Here is a 7295-nt window from a genome sequence, read left to right as displayed (position 1 = left end):
ATAAAAGCACTCCCCCTATCATGTGTCAGTAACAAGAGCAACCCCCCCAATCATGTGCCAGTAACAAGAGCCTCCCCATCATGTGCCAGTAATAAGGGCCCCCCATCATGTGCCAGTAACAAGAGCCCCCCCATCATGTGCCAGTAATAAAAGTACTCCCCCATCATGTGCCAGTAATAAAAGCACTCCCCCCATCATGTGCCAGTAACAAGAGCAATCCCCCCAATCATGTGCCAGTAACAAGAGCAACCCCCCCAATCATGTGCCAGTAACAAGAGCCCCCCCCATCATGTGCCAGTAATAAGAGCCCCCCCCATCATGTGCCAGTAACAAGAGCCCCCCCATCATGTGCCAGTAACAAGAGCCCCCCCATCATGTGCCAGTAATAAAAGCACTCCCCCATCACGTGCCAGTAATAAAAGCACTCCCCCATCACGTGCCAGTAATAAAAGCACTCCCCCATCATGTGCCAGTAATAAAAGCACTCCCCCCCATCATGTGCCAGTAATAACAGCCCCCCCAATGTGCCAGTAATAACACCCCCCCCAATGTGCCAGTAATAACAGCCCCCCAATGTGCCAGTAATAACAGCCCCCCCAATGTACCAGTAATAACAGCCCCCCCAATGTGCCAGTAATAACAGCCCCCAATGTGCCAGTAATAACAGCCCCCCACCCAATGTGCCAGTAAAAGTATTGTATATATATATATATAAAAAAAATAACACTTACACTTACCTCCATGTCAGCGATGCGATGCAGGCCTCTTCCGGCCTGTGTCCCGTGCTGTACGGCTCAGGAGGCGCGATGACGTCATCGCGCCGCCTGCGCCGGCCTCTGATAGGCTGCCGGCCTAGTGCCTGCAGCCTATCAGAGGAAGGGAAAGGGACACGCCTCTCCCTCCCCTGCCGCAGCACAGCCATCTGTATTGCTGTCCTGAGAACGGCGATACAGATGACTATGTGATGGGGACATATGCATATGACCCAGTGATGGGGACATATGTCCCCAGTGATGGGGACATATGCTAGCAATATACTCCCAATGTATGAGATGGGCCAACCCCTTAAAGGGGTTGTCTCATAATGGACAATGGGGGCATAATGCTAGGATATGCCCTCATTGTCTTATCGGTGCGGCTCCCACCGCTGGGACCCGCACCTATATAGAGAACGGAGCCCTGCAAGGTGGTGGCTAGAGGACTCTGGTCCAGCCACCACCAAGCCGGCTCCCCATAATAGTGAATAGGAGTGTACCGCGCATGCGCGGCCCCCGCTCCCATTCATTTCTATGGGGCCGATGGAAATAGCCAAGCCAGGGCTCAGCTATTTTCTCCAGCCCCATAGAAAATGAATGGAGGGCGACTGCGCATGCGCCCTCCTTCACTTGCAGGGCTCCGTTCTCGATATAGGTGCGGGTCCCAGTGGTGGGACCCACTCCTATAAGACAATGGGGGCATATCCTAGCGATATGCCTCCATTGTCCATGTTGGGACAACCCCTTTAAAGGTTATGTTTTCCTTAAAGGGTTTCTGTCACCCCGCAAAACTCCTTTTTTTTTTTTTGGATAGTTAGATTCCTCATAGTGCGATATAGGAGAATATAATGCTCTTACTTACTTTCATGCGGCCGATTCTTTATAAAACGAACTTTTATAATATGTAAATGAGGGCTCTACCAGCAAGTAGGGCGTCTACTTGCTGGTAGCTGCTGCAGAAATCCGCCCCCTCGCCGTGTTGATTGACAGGGCCAGCCGTGATCTCCTCCTCCGGCCGGCCCTGTCAGTAATTCAAAAATCGCGCGCCTCGCGTCATTAGGCGCAGGCGCTCTGAGATGAGGAGGCTCGTCTCCTCAGCACTCCCTCAGTGCGCCTGCGCCGATGACGTCTTCTCTTTCGGTGATGTCATCGGCGCAGGCGCACTGAGGGAGTGCTGAGGAGACGAGCCTCCTCATCTCAGAGCGCCTGCACCTAATGACGCGAGGCGCGCGATTTTTGAATTACTGACAGGGCCGGCCTGTCAATCAACACGGCGAGGGGGCGGATTTCTGCAGCAGCTACCAGCAAGTAGACGCCCTACTTGCTGGTAGAGCCCTCATTTACATATTATAAAAGTTTGTTTTATAAAGAATCGGCCGCATGAAAGTAAGTAAGAGCATTATATTCTCCTATATCGCACTATGAGGAATCTAAGTATCCAAAAAAAAAAATGAGTTTTGCGGGGTGACAGAAACCCTTTAAAACTTAAATTTCTACTGCTAAGAAGTTGAACCTAGTTATGTAAAGGTTTGTGTATTCCCTATTCTGCAGAATGGTGAACGGTGGGACAGCTCCATCAGTATTTGCAGTACTGCAGATGAATTGGGAAAACTTCCCTTATCTTAAATGTTCTGACGTTTTCGGTTCGGGTTGTGGTATAATGTCAATTGCGTTATGGATTCTGTTACCACGGGCCATAACGCAATTCCATGACGGAAACCGGACGGATCCGTTATGCAGGCCATAGACTTCTAAAGGCATTCCATTATGCATTCCGTCATGGAATTGCGTTATGGTCAGTGGTAACGGAATCCATAACGCAATTCACATTATACCACAACCCGAAACGAAAACAAATTTCAAAATATGAAATTCGCTCATCCATAGTTCGGACATCTAGCAGCACCACAATCGCTTCGGCCTCCTGACAGCTTACCGAGCACAGCACCGTTTATTTTATATTGTCTGTGCTTGGTACTGCAGCTCATCTCCATTCACTTGAATAGGAATGAGCTGGCCTAGTCCATGTGACCGATGAACGTGACACCAAACAGCAGATAGACAGGGGTGCCGCTGATCATATAATTTTATATCCCCAGAAAACCCCTTTAACCAATTTCAGTGCTGCCCATACCTATCTTTCATACATGGAAAAAATGCGGAAATTGGCATGCGGTGCATATTTGAAATCATGTCAATCTATATTGTGGACTTTGACATGTAAAACATGCAAATGTTTCCGTAGATTGTAAATTCCATGGTGATTGTGCCGTGGATTTCTTTTTGTCACATGTAAATGCGGCCTCAGGGCTCATGCACACAAACGTATTTGCTTTCTCTGTCCATTCGTTTTTATTTTGCGGACAGTATGTGGAACCATTCATTTCAATGGGTTTGCAAAAAAAACTGAAGCTGCTCTTCGTATTATAGTCCGCATTATCTACAAGGATAGGACTGTTCTATTAGGGGCCAGCTGTTCCGTTCCACAAAAAACGGAATGTACATGGAAGTCATCCGTATTTTTTGCAGATCTGTGTTTTGCAGACCACAAACTTCATACGGTCGTGTGCACGAGCCCAATTTTTTCTGTCACTTCCATCAATGCAATCATTATGTGTACGACACCTTTTTCCTCTACAAGTTCAGATGTAGAGGTAAGCCTTGGCAAATGTCAAAGGGGTTGGTCCCCAACGAACATTTATCACCTATCCACAGGATAAATATCTGATTGGGGCCCCCATTCCTCCTCAGTGCACAACCATAGTGGGGAGTGAGTCTTATGGAACATGTGTCCTGCTGGGAGACACAACGCGAGCGCTGTACTTTTCTGTTTCAGTCTTTTAAGATATAAATTAGGACGGGTTCGCATTGGCGTTACGGAACTCCGTTATAACATAGTCATAACGGAATACAATGGAATTTTAGGACCGAATGCAAAACGGAATTCCGTTTTGCCTTGTCCTAATACATGTTAATGGGGACAAATAACGGTTCAGTTTGGTTCCGTTATACATGACGGAAAAAACAGTTGATTTTGGAAAAATGGATGTCTTTCCCACTATCACACATGGTAGTAAAGGCAGCACAATGGCTTGTTAGCGATTCTCTTGGAGACATATGTCTAGGGCGTTCCCCACCTTCTGTACCTACTCATTACCTGTAATTAGGTTATTTTTAGCTGTGGGGATTTGGATTATTTCACACTGAAAACCAAAAAAGAGGCAGCAGATAATGGTATAAACTGAAAAACAAAATGCACAGTAATGCTTCACTGGACGCCTGTCTCTACACACCCTGTCTACAGTCAGTTATTTCCGTTACGTAAATGAAGCATTCGCATTATTCGTTTAACAGACAAAAGCAGCGACCGGCCTTTTCAGTACAATTTAATGCAAGGAAGCAACAGACTGGAATCCCGGCCCATGGGGCACAATGAGCGTGCGGCCTGTGTACACACAACTGTATTTGCATCTCCTAACAGAGGGCTGATTCCAGCAATTGATAAGCTGGGTCTGCTGCCTTGTCATGCAAAGAAGAGGAATCTGGAGCCTGTTGCTAGGAAATATTGATTACTTGAAAGTTTTTTTTTTTTTCTATTTTTGCGTTTTTTTTATAGGTTTACCATAGATTAAACTAGTGTTCAAAGAAAACAGTAAGTGCAGCGCTGACCTGCTTGAGCTCACTCGGGGAACCACGGAGGTGCTCGGGATGCAGCACCAGTAGAATCCAAAACGAGGGGGGTAAATCCAGCTTCCGTTAAAAAGAATGACCTTTATGTTTAGCGCTGTGAAATCCTATGTGAAACTATTTTATTTTTATCAAACTGGTAAAGTAGAACTGGCTAAGTTGCCCATAGCAACCAATCAGATTCCACCTTTCATTTTCAAACCTCCTTGGCAAAATGAATGGTGGAATCTGATTGGTTGCTATGGGCAACTAAGCCAATTCTACTTTACACCAGTTTGATAAATCTTTAATGGAAGCTGGATTTAACCAGTGTTGGATCAGGTTGCCTAGGGCCCACCAGTGGAGTTATGGGGGCCCACTGTCCAGCTACATACAAATACTACTTGCTCACACAGCAGCAAGACGTTCAAGATGATTGCTTATGGGGGTGTCTGCAATGACTTAGAGAAGGCAGGTCCCTGGGGAAAGAGGATACTGGCTGGCCTGCCTCTTACCTAAAAATCATCTCAGTCACCTAAAAAAACGAAGTATTCTACCCAGCTTTAACATAAGTTGGTTGAGATGCTGTTCTCTGGCTATCTGTATGTAGAGCAGCCAGTCTACTGTGCCATGTGCCACTTGTGCAGGGGGTGGGGGACTAGGAGCTCACCTTTGCCCAGGGGCCCACCGAAGGATTCACCTGTGGGCCAGTCCGAGCCTGGATAAAACCTTTACCTTTTGAAACGTGGTACCTGTATATTATAACCAAGCATAGGCCGGCTGTCAGAAAGGTATTCTTGGATAAAATTGCTTCTCCTAAAAGGTTAGTGGGCCCCAACGAGGGGGGCCAACGTGGAAAAAAAATAACCATTGTTGTAAGTACAGGAACCTCTGCATAGCAGGGGATAGGAGCCGCACACAATGGGAAACCTGCAGCGTTGGACTTGGCTTATACTGTATTGTGAATAGAGTTCAAAAGCGTCAATCTAAACAGGAATTTCCACTTTCTATTTAGACAAAGCAGCAGCTTGGGCTAAAGCTGTAACATAGCAAATATCACATAGCGCTCCGGTGACGGTAATCCTTCTAATAACCAGCACATTAGCCCTTACATTATTGAACGGCTGCAGGTATAGTAACAACAGCTCAGAAAAGGATGCGAGGCAGAAAGGACAATTGGGACGTACACGTGGATCCTGGGGGAAAAGATGTGTTTGCACGGCTGATGTGTAATAGTCGCACCATCACGAAGCTCTTTGAAACATAAAGAGAAAGACTGATAAAAAAGACTATCATTTTTGAATTTTTTTTAGACGGATGCTGGCCAGTAGGCAATGTTGGCCAGGAGATGAGGAAGAGGTTAACCACGGTGTTACCCTCCACCCCTCCCACCTGCACCTGTTGCAGTATCGGTCATGTGACACAAGGGTTTCACCTGGCTACACAGAGCGGAACGTAATCCAGAGGGAACCTTAGCAGGAGTGGTGGGGGGTGGTCACACAGCAACGGGACTCTGCAATTACACAAACACAGGCTCAACCCAGACAAAGAGATCGGCACAAAAGGAAAATGAGTTTAGAAGCTATAATCAGGAAATGGCCTCAGGTGCCAGATGCCAAGGGGGCAGGAGGAGCAGTGCATCTTGTCAACCTTCAAGGAAGTATTTCTGCATGAACCATTCTAAGAAAATGTCAGCTCCGAGTGAGGAATGTTAAGTGGAATCTCTGGAATTGAAGTGGACAGGAACCGATCACTTCTGTAGATATGGTGTTACGGAAAGGATAAAGAACATTCTCCCTACAAAATGAAAATGATGAATTTGTAACTTGTAACATGAGATACAAACATAATTATCACTATGGTAGGCCATAGGCAGCAAAATGATGGTGTAATGTGACAGGTGTACCTCCATAGGCCCCTGGTATCGCTCTACTGTTTAGAAGGCTTCTTCTAGAAGTCCTATCAAATCTTACAGAAGGAAAATTTATGGCAGGCATGTTATGGGGAAAATCTCCTTACAAGCAGCGCTTCTACCGATACTGCTATGTAATATGGTGCTATATGGACGCACCTTGCAGCGGTTTTGTGTCTGGTCACAAAACGGAATGCTGCCGGAATAGAAGACATCCTGAACGGGTCCCGTTCCATACAGAATGCATAAGGACTAAACAGAAACATTTTTTTCCCTGTATTGAGATCCTCTGCCTGATCTCAATACCGGAAAACAACGACGCAAGTGTGAAAGTAGCCTTTTTTTTTTGCGTTCCATATACGGTCCTATTCATTTCAATGGGTCTGCAAAAAAAATGGAATGTACTCCGTGTGCATTATGTTTCCGTATTTCCATTCAAAGATAGAACATGTCCTATTATTGCCCGCAAATCACGTTCCGTGTCTCCATTCAAGTCAATGTGGCTGTAAAAAAAAACGGAACGGATACGGAATGCATCCGTATGTCTCCCGTATCCGTTCAGTTTTTGCGGAACCATCTATTGAAAATTTTATGCCCAGTCCTATTTTTCTATGTAATTACAATATACTGTATATGCCACGCTGGCGCCAGCGTTGCGTTAAAAACGCAGAATATAGAACATGCTGCGATTTTTCACGCAATGCACATGTGATGCGTGAAAAACAACGCCCGTGTACACAGACCCATTGAAATGGATGGGTCCGGATTCAGTGCGGGTGCTATGCGTTCACCTCACGCATTGCACCCCTGCGGAATACTCACTCGTGTGAAAGGGGCCTAAGGGTGCAAACAGTGGCCTGGGCCCGCCCTCTGTGCACTTAAAAGTTATAAATAAAACGTTATTTTTCTCCAGAATGAAGCAACAGATCGCATCGAAGGGAGAAAATTCATTACATTCAGCT

The sequence above is a fragment of the Bufo bufo genome, chromosome 3, assembly GCF_905171765.1.
Source record: "Bufo bufo chromosome 3, aBufBuf1.1, whole genome shotgun sequence".
In the NCBI taxonomy this organism is placed as follows: Eukaryota; Metazoa; Chordata; class Amphibia; order Anura; family Bufonidae; genus Bufo; species Bufo bufo.
Note: the sequence above shows the minus strand (reverse complement) of the source record.